Genomic DNA, 21,342 nt, shown 5'->3' on the forward strand with positions numbered 1-21,342 from the left:
GCTTATACAGGCTTATGAATGTCGGAAGAAAGAGCGTTCCAGACGGCCGCGGAAGCACGTCTGAAAGAGCCGCGGAAGCACGTCTGAAAGCGCCGCGCGATGCCGTGACCGTCTGGAGTGAAATTGTTGCGAGCTCGGAACAGGCAGCAGAGTCGCTGTTGGAGTGAAGGCTCATGGGGGAAGTAAATAACGCGGTCGTGATAAGTGACACTCTCAAAGGTAAAGTGTGAAAGACTTCCCCGTCGCTGGAAACACACAGCCAGATAATTTAATAAGCCAGAAAGATGTCTGTCTATTTATTTATTATTTTCACGTTTTCATTTAACAATAATCTTCACGCGCTGTAATTTAATACATTTTGTGATGTGTTTTAATTGGCACGGATGTCAATTTCACAATTGACTTTAATTAAAGTCTCGAAATGAACGATCAAGACGATACAGATGGCAAGCAAATCAGTTTTTGCCAAGGGCATGCGTCTCGCCATCGTTGAAGGGATGTGAAAGCGGCAGCCACGACAGCACCTGCCCACGGCGGCCGCTCCCCTCGCACTGCCCGCCCTGAGGGAGCGGCACAGACGTAGGCGACGGTATGCCATCGTCATTATCGGCCAACTGCATAATGCACGCGCCGTCCATTGCCATCGGTCCGAGTCTTGCGTAGCCACAATCCACGTCGCAGTTGCATTGCAGACGACGATACTCAGCCCATCATGATAAAAATTAGTAAGACTCCGTGGGGAAGTCCGCGGTGGTCATCCTGCGGATGAGGCTCACCCCCACCCCCCGCCGTAAAAATGTGGAACCGCCACTGACTCAGGGCCTTGAACAGAATCTGAGCTCCACTTCAATGCTCATTTGAGCGGGAAATTGCTTTGACTTTTGGCCACGCTTGAAAGAAAAAGTAACGGAACAATAATTACAAACATAAAAGAAGTGCTTGACTTACTGAAACATCATGGGACCTCTTTTGCCAGTACCAAAATTTGACAATAGGTTTTCCCCTTTTTCTGGCAACAAAACAGGTGTTAAGATGTTAAAAGACCAAACTGAAATCTTTTACAAGGAATCATGTCTGCATTAACCACAGTACTTGTGGTCAGAATGCAAACAAAAATCATACTATGATAATATATGCATTGTCTTTGAAACTGATTGGTCCACACCAGAAACAGCTTTCTTTTGAGCCTCGTCTCAAACGGTGTTAGACCAGAGGACGCCAAAAGGCGTACAAGCACACAGACAACGCCACTATCAGACTAATGAGAGCTCGGGGTGAGCAGCTACATCATGGGACCTCCTTTGCCAGTGTTTAAGTAAAACCTATGAGAATAGTTTTACTTCAACACACACATCCATCCGTAGATCGCTTACAGTTAAGAGTTAGAAGAACATTTTCAAGGAAGGCTTTCTTTCATGTCAGGCCTCGCGGGATACGTGCACCGTAGCGACAATGTCCGGGGCACTCTCATTGCTCTGGGGGATCCAGGCAGAGGAATAAACACGGTAGCTTGGTCATCATGTCGAATAGAAAGTTTTTACTTCAAAATGTTGATTTTGTTGCTCGGCTTTTTCTTTCTTTCTCCCTCACAAAGTTGGATTGTTTGAAAGAAAGTTTGGTGGCAAGGCATTTGCAAAATAAACCTTCACTTACTTACCTACTCATCCATAATCATAACTCTTGATTCTAAGCCACAAATACCACACTCGGCCATAAAAATATGAAACTAATTCATTGTCCTCGACCGGGGGTCGGCAACGTGCGGCTCTTTAAGGACTGCTTCGCGATGTTGTTTATTCAGGACCACCGCCTCTCGAACGCACGTGCACTGCGGCTCTTGAATAATGGAATTGTAACCAAATTCGAAAAAAAGTCTCCTCTTGTTATTTGATTACCGAACCCTGTCCTCGACAAAGATGTAACCTTGTTAAAAGATGCAACCCGACACTTACAGACGTCAACATCACAGTCCATGCCTGCCCAAAACAGCAGCGGAGTCCTTGCCTTCAGCAGGCCTGGCCGCTGATGAGACAGTGCACGGTCAAAACCGGTCTCCTGAAATGATGTGCTCCCACAAGGCCGTTAGGTCGATGGGTTGTGTAAAATATACTTTTTTCCCACATGCATTGCGGCTCTTTAAACATACTTTTTTATGTGGATATACTGAAATGTGAAGGAGACATTGCCTGCTCAACTATTTAACGATTTACATTCTCCCTACAACGATGCAAATTATCATTGTGTCACATTTGCACACGAACTCAGAATTTTAAAGATCGCGTAGATTTTTCGCATTTGCTTAGAGAGAAAGCCACGTTCGCACAATTGCGGATTTTGGGGCGCTGTATTTGCTGAATAACAGCCGATGGTTCCCTTTTGTTTGCACGCCCCCCCCCCCCCCCTTGTTGCGCGGAGCATTTGGCTTGGCTCCGGTGAAATGCGAAGCTTTGCTTTGTTCACACAGAGGCAAGGCTATAAGGGACCAGCAGTCGGCTTCAAGGGCCAGACAAGCTTCCTATTATTGAAAGACACAACACATCGTGATGCTGCTTTGATTTCACTCCGAAAGCCTCACTGAGTCTCAGGGCTTGTTTCCAGGAGGGTCCCGCCACAGTTTTTATGCAGTGGGGCAAAATGTTCAATCGCGTGCAAGACATTTACCCGGCCAGTTCCCCAGGTGGGACATCCGTGGTCCGTCGGCACAGAACGAGAGCAGCAACAAGAGCGTCAGAGCGATCCGTACGGAGGATCGGGAAATGTTGGCACAGAACGCGTCGGAGGTGCAGGCGAAAATATGGCGTGAAGAGCCAAACATTAGCACCAAAAATAACAAAACAACCACGCGTATTGTTCCAAAAACAGGCGCATTGTTGATGTTGCTATGTGTCATCACAATTCAGTTCTGTGCAGGTACTTTTTTCTCAGCATTGGGATGTTTGGCCAATCCCAGTTATAGTGAGTGTTGTTTATCTGTTGGAGGGAGGGGGGGGGGAGAAGCTGCAGCATGGCCTAACGAGGCACGGCAGCTCCCACACGGCCGCCAGGCCTGCGCGCAGCCACAGGGCACTGTCAGCAGCAACACTCACCAATCATCGCGCACATCGCCAAATGGAAAGTTCAGCGAGGTTTGAATTGCCACTTCATGACCACGTGAACTTCTGAAATACACCCCCGCTTCACCGGCCCGGTGACCCCCACCCCCCCCCGTTTCAACCACTGAGCTATACTTCCCTTCTCAACTCCCGTAGAGTATTCCCCAAAGAGCTGAGGCCTGTCGGTAAACATCCCAATTATTGGGAAAGAGGGCATTCGGCAAAAACACCACGGCCTTGAAAATTTAAACGTATAATAGGCAACGCTTTGGGCTATGGGCCTTCTTGATGGCACAGGCATAGAAAGGCCAGAGAGACAGAGCGGAGAATAGGAATTGGAGACTGAACTTGACACCAATGGGGCCTGACGAGAATTAAACTGTGTTAAAAAAAATTTGTTCCTGGGTATTAAGTGTTATTTCCTAATTGCTTATGCCTCAAACGTACAGAAAATGGCTATTATTCCCCACAAACTTTTCTTTTGTGACCAGAGCAGTGATATTTTGAAATGTACCTATTTTCAATGAGAAAATGGGCGAATTTGTGTCTTTTCGTTCACATAAAGTCAGAAAACAACAACATATGAATAAAAATTAGCATGTATTTATACGAAAGTAATACAAAAATTACTACAAAAATTTAGACACCAAGGCGCACGACCACAGGCGGGACTGGCCACAGCGGACCGAGTTCTCTGTGGGGAGGAACAACGTCAAGTGGGAGCCACTGGTGGACCCCCGGAAGGTGCCGATGCCACCACTGCACATCAAATTGGGCCTTATGAAACAATTTATCAGAGCTGTAGATAAAGAGTCGGCATCCTTCAAGTACCTTCAAGACTTCTTCCCTAAGCTGTCTGAGGCAAAGGTCAAAGCCGGTGTCTTTGTCAGACCACAGATTAAGAAGATCCTGGAGTGCAATGAATTCCCCAAGAAGCTCACTAGTAAGGAGATAGCGGCTTGGAACAGCTTTGTCGTAGTGGTTCGTGGCTTCCTGGGCAATCACAAGATCGAAAACTATGTGGAGCTGGTTGAGACTCTGGTGAAGAACTACGGCACAATGGGCTGTTGGATGTCCTTGAAAGTCCTTTTCCTTGATGCTCATCTTGATAAATTCAAGGAGAACATGGGAGCATACTCGGAGGAGCAAGGAGAGTGCTTCCACCAGGGTATACTGGACTTTGAACGCTGCTACCAAGGACAATATTACGAGAACATGATGGGAGACAACATTTGTGGGCTGATTGGTTAAAGTGATTTACAGTATAATGATAAATCTCCAAAAACTACTCACTTCTAAATCTTTGTAGTCATTTTTGGATTACTTTAGTATAAATATATGTTAATTTTGATTCATGTTGTTTGTTTCTGACTTTATGTGAACGAAAAGACACAAATTCGCCCGTTTTCTCATTGAAAATAGGTAAATTTTAAAATCACTGTCCTGGTCACAAAAGCAAAGTTTGTGGGGAATAATAGCCATTTTCTATACTTGGTAGGCATAAGCAATTACGAAATAACACTACCCAGGAACAAGAATTGTGTTACATCGTGTTAACGTTCACACGTTTCTTTATATAGCCTTAAACTAGCGTATGGACCTATTAGTCGTTAACAAGTAAGAGACAACCCCTTCAAAAGTTGAATTAGATAAGTTTAATTAGATAACGTTGCTAGCACATTGCATTATGGTAAACAATGTTTCCACGTGGTATCTACTTTACACGGAATAACAGAGCATTATCTACTTAGACAATATAATTTCAATGGAATAAAAGAGGCTGTCAAGAATCGTTCAGATCTTCAGAAGTTTCAAATGTTTTACATCACTGAACCTTGCAAAGCAGGTTACGATGAATACATAGGAGACAATCTAATAACAAGTTTGACTTGAGTGTCCTTTCATCCCCTTGCCGTACAATTTCACCCAGAAAGTTTGCTCCGCAAACAAAAACGCGTGTTCCGAAACGAGCTTACATTCAAATACGATTCTAAAAAGAGGGGTGAAAAGAAGTGAGCCTCCAGCTTCAACGACGCGGCAGTGCTGTAGCGAGGGCAAGACGTTCCCGTCAGCCCTGCCAGCCGCTCCACATTCACATTGAATACTCGGAGCCCTTCTGTCCCTTCTGCTCTCATCCACAATCGTATACACAAAATGTGTTTCTTTCCAAGGCAGCGGTTATTGACGGATGTGTCGATGAGAGCTCCGACGGAGTTGCTTATACGCCACTTGCCAGTGCAGTGTCACCCACGCCACCTGTCAATCATTGTTCCCCTTCAACCCGGCCGGCCTGCGCTGCTTTGTGCCTCATCCTCTCCCTGGCACTCCACGCCGGGGACTGCGACCTCCGTCTCCTCTCTCCGTTGGCCTGGCCGATGGGCGCACGGTCGAGAGTATTTGTGGCAGGCAGGTTACTTCTGAAAAACAAGTTCATACCTCGGCACGGTTTGCCTGGTACGATGGGTCTGGTTTAGTTTGTATTTGTACGCGTTTGGGTGATGTTCAATTTTCTTGTACTTTGCACGACTCGGCGTGTTTTTCTATTGTTTGTTGTTGCAACGTTTTGAGCCCGTGCCCCTACTGGACATTTGTGAAAAAGGGCTTGATAGCTCATGGATCCTCCAGCATAAATAAATATTATGATTCTTTGTTGTAAAAGCCATCACGGCTGAATGAGCATGACCACATAACGTTGATAATTGCCCACATTGCAGTTTGTTTTGTTTGCCTGGGGCTGTCAAGGGCATTGTTTCTAAGGTTGCTCTGCCCTCCTCACATGTTCTTTCTCATTCATTCAGTGTGAGCCAGCAGCAAGCAACACGTGCCTCAAGGGTTTCCTGCAATCAGGGGACGTGGCCGATTCACGAGCTCTTGTGAAAGGGGGGTCACTCGCCAGTTACTCGCCTCGTCATTCGCGTGGCCAGGCGGCTCGGCGGCAGAGCGAGCAACTTGCCATCGGAAGGCCGCAAGTTCAAATCCTGGTTGAGTGTTGACCCGGCCCGTCGTCCATTCGGGGTCGACAAAATAGGTGCCACTTTGCGAGAGACTCACCCCCCACGAGCGGAATGTGGAACTTCCACCGCTGGCCTGGGGTTGTAAAAGGCGTTGAGCGCTGCCTCTGTGCTCCTTTGAGTGGCAGGAAACCACTGCGACAACAACCCTTCACTATCTGGCCAGGCGGCTCGGTGGCAGTGAGCGAGCAATTCGCAGTGGAAAATTACAGATTTATTTCGAGCACTTTGTGCAACAGCAGAAGCACCGTGAGTCAGCGGCGTTGTGTTGGGCAACGGTTGACAAAGAAAATATCGCACAGTGAGTGTCCATGCCACTCTCCAACGTGGTTCACAAACAATGAATTGCAAATATGAAATTGTATTGCCCTTGACTTGAAGCTTTTGTGACTGCAGGAATTCATATTCTTTGGGTCTTTCGATAAAGTAATGTAGATAGGTTCAAAGAAAATAACAAAATAAGAAAAAAAGCAGTTGTCTTCAGACAACTGCTTTTCACAAGCTAACCCCCCCCCCCTTTTCCTGATGACGACCGCTTGTGTTGCGATCGAAACGTCGTAGTTTTTTGTTGTTTTCTTTGAACCTATCTATGTGACTTTACCGAAAGACCCAAAGAATATGTATTGCCCTGTTATGACAATGAAACAAGGAGCAGCACTCCAAGACAACAAAGAGAGACGATGCAATTAATTTCACAGTTGGAAATTCGCTCAAATGTTAAGTGCAATTTCAGAAAATGTTTTATTCCAACAGTGGGTTGTGCAGGGCGCGACTCTGGTGGGAGGGTGGAGGGGGGGGGGGGCAGCATTACGCGGGGCATAGGGGGGCCAAGTCGGCCACAAGGGAGCCCCCCCCTCCCAATCAACAGATAAACTTTTTTTATGTTAAAGAATATGTTAATTAAAAAAAACACATTCCAACAATTAACCATAAATGCCAAAAAAAAGTAATTGTTCCAAATGAAAAATTTATATTTCCGAAAATATACACGCAGCGTAAAATCCAGCAGCGCTACTGCTGGGGTTTGTTCTTGAACACCACCAGGAGTGTTTCGCGAACTGACATGCGCATGCAAGCAAGATGCACGAGAACTTCATTGTGAGTATTGGAGCTTCAAATCTATTTGTATTAACACTGCTACTGTGAGACTGCCTTCCTCTAAACACAACACATGGTGCAACTAAAATAATCTATATATAGTTAAAGTCTCACATTATTGTATACGGGTTAAAGTGAGTCGGGAGAAAGGAGGGGGGGGGCACAGTTATATCTTGCATAACCCCCTCCCCCTGCTGAAAAAGGTGGTGGCGCCCTTGCAGTTGCGGGGAGTGTTTGACCATCATTGTTGACCCAGGTTGGTCAGGGTGGGTTCATGTAGTTGGCAGCTCAGGACCGGCCACTAAAAGTTGTTGCTTGCCACCAAGATCCGCCATAACTTTAGTGGCCGGGTTCGTGTCTGTCGTGGCATGCGCTAACCACTGTGTCAACACTCTCCAACCCACCCCCTCCCACCATGGATAATGCAGATGAAATCTGTACGAAAATCAGAGCCACTAACTTTTGCTGTAGCCTCAGCCTATTTTCACATGATTAGCCTCTTAATAGCTCCATCGGCATGGTTTTGAACGGTTATCTGCAAGCTGAGATGTCTCCTTCAGAAAATGCAGGTCGCGTGCCCCAAGAAACCGCCATGAGGGCAATGGTGCCTGCCCCAGACTCGTGCTATGAATGTTACATGTAATCATTTATTTCTTTCCCATTTCCCCTCCTCCACAAGTCAAAGATTTCCTGCTCAACTGACAAACGAGGCGGTGCTTATCTGCCATTTACAGCCCCAAGCCAGTGGTGGAAATTCCACACTCCCGTGGCGGGGGGCGAGTCTCTCCACAGCGCGACCACTGTTCGTCTTCCCCTCGAGGCAGTACACATTTTTATCGACCCCCCCCCACCCCCGGGAGGAACGATTGGTCGAGTCAACCCCCAACCGGAGGAGCTGAACTCGGCGACCTTCCCACTGCGAGCTGCTCGCTCTACGGCCGAGCCAACCGGGCCTCCACAAGCACAGAGACATTATCGAGCCGAGGGACAGACACGTGTCGAGCACGGCACTCGCCTCTGGTCGGCATCGTGTGTGCGTGTGTATGTATGTTGAAATTCTTTCGCACCGTACGTAGCCATCCACGCTAATCGGAGGTGCGGGGGAAGGACAACAAACTGAAACATAAAAAGCAGTTAGAAAAATAATAACTTTCATTATATATTTTAAAAAGTGCATAGCTCCAGTGGCTTGCTAATAGCGGAAGGAAGAGCGTTCCAGACGGCTGCATCGCATTCACGCGTGTATGGCCTTCTGACGAGACACTGGCATGTCCAAACGAGCGCAGAGTTCACTCGTGTCATTAAGCCGCGTCGGGGGGGAGCCTTCGCCCCCTCCAAAGCGACCGCCCCGAATGCGAGCGGAGACTAGAACGGGAGCCCCGATCAAAATGGGCACTCGGGCAGCTGGGATTACGGGGAGCTCATTCTCAGCGTCTACATTACGGGCGGCATTAGTGGCACGCGAACACACGGGGACGAACAGAAAAAAATAACAAGAATACTGAATACAATTAAAATGCAGAATCCCAACAATAAAGTTAAACAAATTAACCCAGACGAAACGTGGTAGCAATTTGACATTCAGTTTTATTAAACTGTTCACAATGTTCGGCGATTTGAGATGCAATTCGCATGAATGTCGACGTATAGAACAAAGTTAGAATTATTGTTGTCGTTAATATTTAAGTAGTTGCAGAAGCAGCAACTGCATTCACGTTGCCTCATCAGAGAATGCAATGGTGGACTGCACGCTACGCGCGGATGGTTTCTAAACTCAACACCAATGGGCAAGTGCTGTTAGCGAGCACCTATGAAGGTCGGAACGGCACACCAGGGGGTGAACTAGGGGAGGCCCAGGATCGGTACAGATAATCGTCACTGGTGTTGGCCGTGAGCGGGGATCGAACTCGGGACGCCGGGTTCGTAGAGCAGCGTGGCGCTAACCGCTGCACCGCCGGTCCCCACGCCACTCTCACCACAACAGCACTAACAAGCACCGTGCGGGAATGATGCTCACGTGGCTGGAGGCTGCCGACACGCTCTTGATTCACCACTCCCTGGATAGGCCATGAGGCGGCCCGCACTTTACTCGGATACATTCTCTCCCCCTCAGCTCCCCCTAAACCTAGAAGATAGCACACGTTCCTGAACGTCACCCCGACATGAGGAGCAGGCCAGTGAGCCCAACTCGTGCCCCGTAGGCACCTACCTACATACTTAGAGTTCTACATTCATAAAACTAAACTGTTCTTATTTTACCAGGCAAGGCCCACTGAGCTATACAGCTCTTTTTCAGCAGCGACCTGGCCACAAATAATAGCTCATCAAAGTGGCTTATCGTGTGGGCATTTATAGCAGCCAAACACTCTAAACGCATGTTTCTAAATGTGGAGGGAAAGACCGGAAGACCCTGAGAAAAATCTACACGACCACGGGGAGGACATGAAAACTGCAAAAACACAGGCGTCAGGGTCAGGATCAAACCCACCTCCTCCTGTATACCAGTCGAGGTAGTCAACATCTTGCCACTGTGGCACACTAACGTACAGTCAGGGAAAGGGCCACGGTTTCCCAACGCGGCGGTGCACCCCTCAACTTGTTCAACCCCCCCCCCCCCAACGTCACGCGACTACAAAGTATTCCCCCCACCCCTCCAATGTTGACAAGAGCGGGTACTTTGAAGTGCATCTCTACACGCTCTAGAGGGAGCAGGTGATGGCGGTGCATTGACGGGGGAGGCGACCAGCGGGGACGTAGGAGACGTATCGAATATGGACGTTGTCGGAAATCTTCGAATCAGATGTTCTTGTCGGCAACACAGAGGAGTTTGCGGAACACTGCCTCCGAGTACACCACCGCAGATTAAAGTAAAAATTTAGAAGGGAAAAAAAAACCTTTTGTAAAAAGCGATGTCTTTGTTAACATTTCTATTTTGCCGTCAAGTTATTCCGATTTCGTGTCTCACTCTGGGTAATTGCCCAACAACTTGCACACAAGAACGTAGACAAACATTCCAACTTGCAAACATGCGGGTGCATTCAATATGCAAAAGCTTTAAAAAAAAAACACCATGTAAGTAAACGATATTGGACAAATATTGACTTAAAGCTTTCGTGACTGCAGGAATTAATATTCTTGGGTCTTTTGGTAAAGTCACGTAGATAGGTTCAAAGAAAAAAAAAATACGACGTTTCGATCGCAACACAAGCAATCATCATTAGAAGAATAAATTGCGGGAAAGCTCCTGAGGCAGGATGTTTTAAAGGTTTGAAATGGGTGTAGCCCAAGGGTCATAAGCGAAGTGGGTGGGGCTAGTGATGTTTAAGTGAGAAATTTGCATCTAAATGTCAGATCGGAGAGCCACCGCCACATCGAGGAAAACGAACAATGGTGGCTGTGTTAGTGAGACATTTAACCTGTTAATGTGAAGACATTTAACCTGTTAATGTAAAGACATTTAGCCTGTTAATGTAAAACCAGAGAGTCGAAAATAACTACTAACATCGGAAGGTAGGATGGAAACATCACAGCCAGTTATGACTTAAACTGGTAAATAGCGTCATTCCAATGATTGCTCAGTTTGTAGCTATCTTCTCGGTTGAAATTGTGTCTGTGTCTATATATATGGATGGCTTCATGAACTAATCTTTGTTCATAGCCAGTGGGATTGCAAAGTACCTTCGTCTTACAGAAATAAATTTTGTGTGAGCCCACCTCATTAAAACAATGATCAGCCACGGCCGAAGTATTGGTCCTACCGTGTCTCGGACCGTGTTCGTGAACACAAGGCAGATGTGAAACACACAATAATAACAATAAAACTAATGGGTAGAAAGTTTGAGATTTACAGGTATTAATAATATTTCAAAAGTATAATGCGCATTCCATCCTCGGCTCCCAATGCGCAAAGCATGAAAGCAGGAAATAAAAACAGAACCAAGGGCAACCGACCAAACTAGAGAAGGAAGGCCACTTTAAAGAGATGGGTTTTCAAAGCAGACTTAAATATTTCTATCTACTCCGATTGCCTGACTTCAAGTGGCAAGGCATTCCATAGTATGGGTGCCACGTGAACAAAAGCCCGATCACCAAAAGAGTGCACCCTAGACTTGGGAGTGCTGAGCAGTTGGGGATCAGAATATCTACAGGACTTTAATGGAATATATGATGTATTAGTTCCTACAATAAATGTGTGGTGAGCCCTTTAAAAGCCTTATAGGTTAATAACAGTATCTTAAAATCCACTCAGAATTTGACTGGTAACCAAGGAAGAGATAAGAGGACTGGCGTAATGTGGTCACGTAACGGTGTGCGTGGTGTAAGCACTGGAGCAGCTGCATTCTGAACAAGCTGGAGTCTGCCCAGTACTTTGCTCGGAATCCCAACCAGTGAGGCGTTGCAGTAGTCGAGTCGGGACAACACAAAAGCATGGACCAGTCTCTCCAAGTCAGCAGGTGATAGGAAGCGATGCATTCTGGCAATATTTCTTTGGTAGATAAAGGACATTTTAACCACCTTAGATATATGTGTCTCAGAGGATAATGACCGATCAAACTGAACACCAAGCTTTCTGACCTCCCGTGTGGGACTGACACCATGAGACCATCAAACAAACGAGGCAAACCAATTTTTCAAAAATGCAGAGGGGAGTCGATGAATATGACTTCGGTCTTGTCGGCATTGAGTAGCAAAAAGATTTGGCTCAACCACGAATTCACTACTGTCAGTGACGCAGATAGCGCAGAAGAAGCTGCTGTAGAGTCTGGTTCCAACCGGATATAAAATTGAGTGTCATCTGCATAGCAAAGGTAGGATAAGCCAAGATGTTGGAGCAGAATACCCAATGGTGCCATGCAGATGCTATAAGGTGATGGGCCAAGCACCGATCCCTGCGGAGCACCAAAGAGAACAGGTCTAATCGGTGACTTGAAGCCATCCTTTGTAACATAGTACCTACGATTATTTAAGTAAGAGTGGAACCACAACAGAGCTAGGCCATAGCTCCCCATTGAAACTTCCAGTCGCTCAAGGAGAACCCCGCGAACAATGGAGTCAAATGCCGCCCTTAGATCGAGCAGAATGAGGAAGCTGACACAGCCTTTATCTGCTGACAAAAGTAAATCATTGACCACCCTCACCAGAGCAGTCTCGGTGCTATGCGCAGGTCTGAACCCCGATTGAAAGTGGTCAAATATATCCTGTGAGGCCAGGTGCTGATGTAAACGAGTGACCACAGACACTGAAGGTTGGATATTGGATGAAACATTTCTAGAACCTTGGGATCAAGAGCCAGCTTTTCTCAAAAACTGGGGTGACCGCAGCCGTCTTAAAAATGTCAGGAACCGTGGCGGTATTGAGAGACCTGTTGAGAAGACGGAGGATAAGCGGGCCCGGTATAACAGGTCTCGTAACAGCCTTGCTGGGAAGGGTTCCAGTGGACAGTCTGCTTCATGTCAAGCAAGAGGCACAACAGTGACCAAGATACGTTAAAATGCGTTAAAACCTGATGACACAGTTCAACCCCACACATGTGGCTGGAAGCATTTTAACGTTCGACGACTGCACTGTACTGTGCAATGCCGAGGATATAAACCGGCGTGTATAGTCGATGTAATGGTTTTACCACCGTGCAATGGGACACTGGAGGATATCAGTGACTGCTGCTGCTGTAACGGCCTCTATACAAACACACGAGTAGGCCCTCTATGACGTAGAGCCCAAGACGCCTTGTATATTTTCCCGGCACTAAAGCGTATATACGGACACGCACGGCGCTCTCGTCACCGCTCCTAACGCAAGAGAACGACTGGCCCCCGGCTACCACGTCGATCTTAAACGTGCACATTGATGAACGTGCCAGCCGTGATAACTTATGATTAATGTCCCCGTGAACTTCACCCGTTGATTCCTCCACCCATGTTGAGGATTCTGCCGACAGGACACCGACTCTTTCACACTGAGTTCAAGCACCACACTGCAGGTCACAACACAACACACTCACCCACTCACTCAACCACTCGCCCTCTCACCAGACAGCAGGGTACAACACAATAATGAAGACAAAGAACCCCCATATAAATGAAAGAAAAACTATTCTTATTTTACACAAGCTAAGGCCCACTGTGCCATGTGTAGCTCTTTTTCAAGAGACCTGGCCACAAATGATGACCCAGTAAAGTGGCTTATCAAGTGGAAGTGGATAGCAGGTCGCCATGGTGGCAAGATGTGCACCGAGGAAAATAAAACGTACAAAAAATAAATGTCAAAATATTAAAGAATTATGTCACACTCCACAAATATTTACACTGAATTTCAAACGCAATTACAAATGGAATACGCATCCACACTTTGAAGGCTAAACATTGAGGAGATATTCACTTTTCAAAACTAATAATATATCCCATTGTATAGTCAGTAAGTGGGTTTAGCTAAAGGGGATATTGAGCCCATAAACAGGCCTGCTAAATAGCTGATTTAATTTTTAATACTTCAGGAAATAAAGAGTCCAAATGCACAGAAGAGACAAAGATCGCCCTTGTAGCCTTCACAGACTGTTGGGGCAAGTGCTGTTAGCGAGCACCGATGAAGACCGGCACGGCACACGAGGGGGCGGGGTGGCCAGCACCACGCCCGGCCGCCTTTGTCTCCCCAGTGGCGATGTTTACAAATCGTAGCAGGTAGTCATTTGAGGCTGAGTCGACCTAGGGGGGAGGCCCAGGACCGATTCAGATAATAGTCACCGGCACTGGCCGTGAACAGGAATCTAACTCGGGTTGCCGGGTTCATAGCGCAGCGTGGCGCTAACTGTTGCACTACCGCTGCCCCGGTGCAAATGCGTAGAAACACACACAAGCAAATTAATACGATTTCAGTCTTCAGCACAGTACAATGTTATTTGTAACGAACATCATATTTCTTCCACACCGTTCTTCGGTGCACAGCTTCTGCAGTGCGCGCGCCCACAAGTTCATCAATTACGAACGCTCGTGCGGTTCTTAGCGAGTTCCTAGTCCCAGCAAAAACACCCAGGGGTGCCCTAGAACTAAAATCTTGTTAAACATAATTTCCCAGGTCTCTCTTGAAGAGGAGAAATGTTGCTCAGCGGGCTCTCTCTCATGGTTATAAATTAACGTTCACACACATATTTAAAAATTTAACGGCCCTCCCTTTTATCCGACACGCCGTTATCGACAGACAGCGACACGAGCGACCAGCTATTAAGGTCCACAAAGGCAAACATGTTAGCATTGTGGCGTGGCCATTAGCACCCCTGGCGACCTAAGACTCATTTCCACAGCCACAGGCGATGACGGCCTCTGTGGCCCGGAAATAGCTCAGGCCTAGCCAAGGCTCAGCACCAGGAACCGAACTCAGAGTCCTCACACAATCCCTGAGCCATGAATGCTCTGTGGGTTAAGCCTCTCTCGGCAGCTGGAGATAGGAATCAAGAAATCTTTAAAAATATATATTTTAATTTTCAAGTGGCCAGTGGTTCAGGGCCCAGGGATCAGCGCGCTGAGCCGGCACTGCTGAGTTGGGCGGCTGCCCCTGATTAAAATGGGTTCTGCAGTGTAGCGAGTTTATGGTCTCAGCTCAATCATCAACGACCGTGCAAATGAACCCGTCATATTAAATTTGTGTTTGCTCTCAATTTGGATAAATATGAGGCCAGGGAATTATTTCTTCAGCAGGATGGGTGTGAAAATGCTGCCACCGACCTGCACAAGACGTAAATTAAACATCAGCGGTGGTTCTTTGACATCCGCTTCCATGGGCCATTATCACAGGGTTGATGCACAGGGTGATACAATGCTCTGTGAGAGTTCCGAATGGATTCTTTGTCTCACGGCTGGGAGAAATAATGGACAAGAGGAACATCCTTTAAAATAACTTGTCACGGGTTTGTTGTTCTTCCCCCGCAACGCCGATTTGCACGGTTTGCTACGTAGGGTGCGAAAGAAGTGCGACATACATACGTAGCCAGATGGTGAAGTCTCTTAATACCACTCTCAACTTCCTTACAAAGTGGTACTTGTTTTATAGAACTTGGAGGAATTAAGGGCTGAGTCAACCCCCAACTGGGATGTCATTTTGAACACCTTCCGATTGTGAGCTGCACGCTCTCCTGTCGAGCCGACTGTACGTGTGGATCACAATCAGGACGATGATCCACAACTAACAGGCTGACCATCAGTACAACGTACACACTTGGGAACGTACTGTCTGCTTATTTATTGCTAATTATATTCTCAATAAAGATGCTAATGATTATAATTTTGCTTCATGTACGTATTCGTTTTTGCATCACACTAGGACTCACGACTTTGCCTATACCCATCGGGAAATTCCTCAGCGTTAGTTCAAGAGTTTTCCCACATTCAACCGATGCTTCTGAATGTTACACTCGCATAAGGCCGTGTGGCCGATGGGATGTGTAAAAAATCCTTTTATTGTGTCTATTTTATCATCTGTGTGGTGAAGCGGGATGTGCGAGCGAGGCGCGTAGTGGGCGTTTGTTTTATTGTGATGTGAAGTGGGGCGACGGATGACACCGCAGTCGACTTCCATCCAAGTTCCCATGGGAACCCTTGCAGTGCAACACCACCACCTCCTCCTCTCTCACCGCTGTGAAACATATTTGCCAAATAATTCATGGGGCATCTACACCCAAAGCACTACACAGCTGAAGACGATTCCAGGGCGAGCGTGTATTTGAGGGACCTCTTCTTCCCGTATGCCCGGGGCAAAGGGGTCACCGTGAGGCAAAGTACATGCCAGTCATGACCACAACGTTCCAAGCACAACGCAGGTCAGGAGGTCAATTCGTATGGCCCATTATCCTGGGAGATTAATGAGCAAGCACAACTGTGTAGGGAGAGTCAACGCCGGTTGTGGATGCACTTGAAAGCGAGATGTTCTACCTCTAGGGATTATCCACGTGAAATATTTTGATCAACATAAAGTTGTCCTGTGGAGATACTGGGCGTCCACCATCGCGACGTGGAGTTTCCAGCACCGACTCAGGGCCACTACAATATCAAAGTACTGTGCCTGAGTGTGGAGACGCTTTGATTCTAATTTAAGCTTCCAGAGGTAGTGAGCCAAGGTGCTCAGCAGCTTCACAACAAACTGTAGACATCACAATGGTGGTGGTGGCGGCGACGACGAGAGCCTTCTCTCGTGTGGATACCGCTGTGCATCATTGAAGCAACATTAACTACCCACACTGAGACGACGGAGAAGCCGACATCAATCAACACGACGCACACCCTTGCCACTCTGAACGCTTGTTTCGCCCTTCCAATGATGATGCAATTCAGAGTTTTGCACAATCAAATGCATTACAATATTTTTTTGTAGAATATTTATTTCTACATAAAACATTACACTTTAGAGATTCAAATCTCAACATTTTACCTTTTCAGCTTGCTTCGCGAGCCCTTTTAAATGTCAATATATCTTCCAGCAAGAGTTTGTACGATGCTGCAAGCGCATCGGCCATGACTGGAAAATGAATCCATTTCTATTCCAATCCCTCCCCGGCCAGAAGAACCCCAAAGAGCAGCGGTGGCGATGGCCGCCGCCGCCGCTGAGATGGGGAGTCTCACTGGCTGAGCACCAGAACTCGGGCCTAGTTCAACATTGTTAGCCTACGTTATATCCCTAGCCTCCTGAAAGCTCTCGGATTTTAATGCAATGTTGATAACATTTGTGAGATGTAAAACATCTCCTTGTGCAATGCCATCAGATAGTTTCCCTTCTTAAGACACTGTCTCTTCATGAACACATTTGCTTCATCATAGGCTTAGAGAAGGAAAATACTAACGCGTGCGCTTACCATTCATAAGCAATTTTGGGTTGGGCCACGCAATGATGGCGTGAAACCCTCAATCACCCAACATCACCAAACACATCGTCACGTGTATAAGCTAACTACTCAATCTAAACTATTTTGTATTTTACCAGGTAAGGCCCACTGAGCTGCTATGTAGCCCTTTTTCTAATCTGACCTGACCACAAATGCTAGGTCTACGAAGTGGCTTATCACGTGGAAAATTATAGCAGCCAAATACTGTAAAGGCATGTTTTAAAATGTGGAGGGAAAAAGCGGAGGACCTGGAGAAAAATCCACGCGACTGCGGGGAGAGAAACATGCATATTCCAAAAATACAGGCATCAGCGTTGGGATCGAACCCACAACCTCCTCCATACCAGGCGAGGGAGTTAACATTTCGACTTTCAAACGCTAATTGTTACATTGTGTGATCACCGGCAGAGTTGAAAAACGACAAGTCTTCCAGCCAAGTTTAGCAATTCGTTCCAATGTTTTGCCTGAAACTGTATCAAGCACCTGCATGAAAATCGATCCGTGTTTATTTTGGAGGACATCAATGAATGGCACAAAGCTGCCCTTGTGAAGGGGAAAGTCATCACCGCGCAGGAACAAAACGTTAAACTGTGCTCGGGAAACAATTGATGCACACAAGCTTCCGTTTCAGCAGCCCACATGCAGAAAATGAGAATTATCATTTTATACATCTGCTAGAGATTTCATGCGGACAGCCAGATCATTTTATTTATCTCGCTGAAAGATTGCCACAGTTCCCTGGGGATGGTCGCACACAAAGAGCTTCCATGCGGCACGACGGGCGGATGCGAGGCACGCAGCCCTCCCCACGCTGCTGCCCTCATCACACAGCCCTCGCCACGCTGCTGCCATCATCACACTGCTGCCCTCACCAGGCTGATTTCACCACACTACTGCCCTCACCACACTACTGCCCTCACCACACTACTGCCCTCGCCACGCTGCTCTCCCACTCGACAGCGACTACGCCAAATCCCCCCGTGGCTATTACTGCCGGAGTCTCACATCTCTGCCATCATGAGAACTTCACGCTGGTGAATATTATACTGCTTTGTTTTTGATAGAACGCCATTTACGCTGGTGGGTGGGTGGTCTCAAGGCCTTTTACACGCGATAAGCGACTTTCATCACATCTTATCTCAAACATTTGATCGGGCACCCCCAGCGGCAGCTGCCCCTTGTGGGCACAAGGCGATTTAGTCCTGAGCCAGTGGTGGAAATTCCACATTCATATAGTTCTGGTGTTAGTCTATCCAGTCTATCCAGTGAACAATCACTGTTAACTTCCCCCACAAAGTGGTTTCTCATTTTATCGACCCCGGAATATTGATGGCCTGAGTCAACGCCCAACCAGGAGCTGAACTTGCGGCCGTCCGATCGCGAGCCACATGGCCCAGCCTGTTGCACATAACCAGACCCCACGCGGCCACATAATCATGTGATTCTACCCCTTAAGCTGAGAATTCAGAAAATAAATCAATATTAGAATCAAGCTACATTTTGTAAACACGCGGACACCATGACCCCGCCCCCCCAAAGCAACATCGCGAGCCGCGTGGCGGGGCCCAGAGGGGAGCGGCGCAGCCTCGGCGGCCGAGCAGGGAGCGGGGGGACGGCGGCGGCGGCTGCCCCATCGGACCACTCGTGGCAGTGCCACTGGGAGGGGTTGTGGGTGACAACAAAAACATTCTTTTTTTTCACCAGGTAATGATCACTGAGCCACGGGACTCTTTTCAGATGCGACCTGGCTAACGATAGCTCAACGAAGTGGCTTATTATCATTGGGTGGAAATTTCAAGCGGCAGCCAAATTGTCTAAACGTGTGATATTGATTCTAAATGTGGAGGGATAAACCGGAGGACCCGGAGAAAAATCCACGCGACCACGGGGAGAGAGAGACGTGCAAACTCCAAATATACAGCAGGCGTCAGGGTCGGTGTCAAACCCACGACTTCACGTATACCGGGCGGGGCAGTTAACATCTCAACACCGTGTCACCCCTCCGGCCCGGCTCTCCCTGAATATTCAATAAGCGCAGGGAAGATCCATCACCCGCACATGCAATGAATAATCTCACACAAACGCAATAAAACATGTAAATGTTTTGCACATTATTCGTACTGATTAATTGGTTCAGCGGGCGACATACATTAATCCACACACAGCGCAAAGGGCCATCTTTCTCAAGATTAAGTGCCGGGTTTAGCTCGGAAATAAAAATGAGGGAGCCAATGTCATGTGTGGGGTTAGCCCTGATGGTTCATGTGTGAAATATGGTAATAATTTCCTTTTACTTTCAATGAGATTAATTTAAAATATAAAATACAGAACATCCTGTGTCATTTAACGTCTTTGATATAATATTGCACGAACTATTCTACAGCATTGCAAGCCCACTTTAACTAAGCGAAGCATGTTGGTAATAACTTGCTTGGTTATCCATAAGGGCATGTATTACCCTGTTGGTCCAAATTCAAGGTTAAAGTTATTTGGTTTAGAGGTTGTCGCACTCAAATCGTAGGGCGAAACGTCGTAATCAAATCGTAAATGTTGTGGATTTACTCTCCAACACAGCGGTGTGCTCTACTAGTAACGAATGGGCATGTTCTGCTTACGTGACAAACCTTACTAATTGGCTGTGTTGGGTGGCGGTGGGTTTAGCGACATTTATATTTACACGATCTAACCCAAAAAAACCTCGATTATGGATTTGTTGGGCTTATAACCAGGTGAGAGGTCAAGAGATCAGGGGTGAGTCCTTTTGGCCAGAGGGATTTGGGGTCACCCACAACAACAACAACAACAACACTAAGTAGCGCAAGCAGAGCAAAAACAACAACGAAGCGAGCAGAAGTCGGAGCAAGCAAACAATGGAGGGCCAAGAGAGCAACCGCATTGTCCATCAGAACGAAACAAATATCTGCCTCAAGTGCTGCACCGCAGAGTCAGGCCGATTTCCCACTGCCCGCACGAGCATCGACGCTGTGCTCACCTCCTGCGTGCAGACCACGGGCCCAGCGATGGAAATTCCTCGTTCCTATGATGGGGCGGGGGGGGGAGTCTATCCGAAGGACGCAACCAACTGTTGACATCCACATGATGTGGTATTTATTTTATCGACCCCGGAGGGATGATGGACCGAGCCAACCCCGAACCGAGAGTTAAACTCGCAACCTTCAGATCGCGAGCCGTTGGCTCCCACCGCTGAGCCACCGGGCCGGACTGCAAAACCACCGACGACTCACTTAACAGCCTGGGAATTACATCGAGAAATAAGGACAAACTGAATACTATTTTCGAGAATAACGTGTGAAGCAGATATCCATAAAGTTAAGTAGAATCTACTTAGGCAGAGATCAGAAGCTTTTTTTAAGAATTCCAACTGATTCTTGTGCAGGTCAAACAGCCAAGTGAACATATTCAAAGAGGTGAGATCGAAAATATTCTGCGCTGGGTTTGGATAGTCTCAGCCAAGAGCAGATATCAACATTCAAATGGTTTCTCTGTTCTCTTCCATGCTGACAAGACACCTTAGAAGGGGTGGGAGTGACCCATACTTTACCCCACCACCACACACGACCGTGCCGATCGTCTCACCGCGGCGAACTCGGTTACACCGCTGGCCGCCGAGTGAAACTCGCCCCGTTGTTTCACACGGCCGCGCCAGGAGATGGAATCCAACCGATGAACCTCTGGATCGTAAGTTCAGTACCGGCTGCTGACCGTTCACACCTCCACTGTGGCAGCTCCCTTCGGTTCTCGGTGAAGAAAGTAAACGTGATACATCTATCGCTCTCGACATCGCTACACGTGCGGCAAACCGCTTCACCAGTTCTTTTCGCATGGTTACAAAAAATTTTTTTACGAAATAAAACAACAAATTTAACAGTCTGGAAGTGAAAAGCAGCTTGAGTAAATCGCATGCAGAGAAGGGTTGACTGCTCGATTAGAATTTGCTTTTATCCACTAATGGCAACAACAAAATCATTATTATCATCGTACAGGAACGACTAGACAAACCATATGATTGACTGAGTTTTGACCTCTCTCACCATAATAATAACAAGGAAAGCCTGAGTTTTAAGGCCTTTCTCCGGAGCATCGTGCATTCCATTCGCGAGCGTCCGGCACGTGTTGAGCAAACCGCGGCAACGGGAGAAATCCCACACGCGCGACGGATTAACACTCCCAACAATTCCAAATAAAATAATTCAAGAATCCAAAGCTGCACGGCCAAATTCCTGGCCGCTTCGCTTCATTATAGCAAGAAGCT

The 21,342-nt window shown here is 47.2% G+C and overlaps 1 protein-coding gene across 13 annotated transcripts in view; it reads right to left on the bottom strand.

Moving 5' to 3' along the window:
* FUT8 (fucosyltransferase 8) overlaps nt 1-21,342 on the bottom strand; it is a 384,345-nt gene that overhangs the window by 168,201 nt on the left and 194,802 nt on the right. The window lies entirely within an intron of this gene.

The sequence above is a fragment of the Lampetra fluviatilis genome, chromosome 30 (assembly GCF_964198595.1).
Source record: "Lampetra fluviatilis chromosome 30, kcLamFluv1.1, whole genome shotgun sequence".
Taxonomy (NCBI): domain Eukaryota; kingdom Metazoa; phylum Chordata; class Hyperoartia; order Petromyzontiformes; family Petromyzontidae; genus Lampetra; species Lampetra fluviatilis.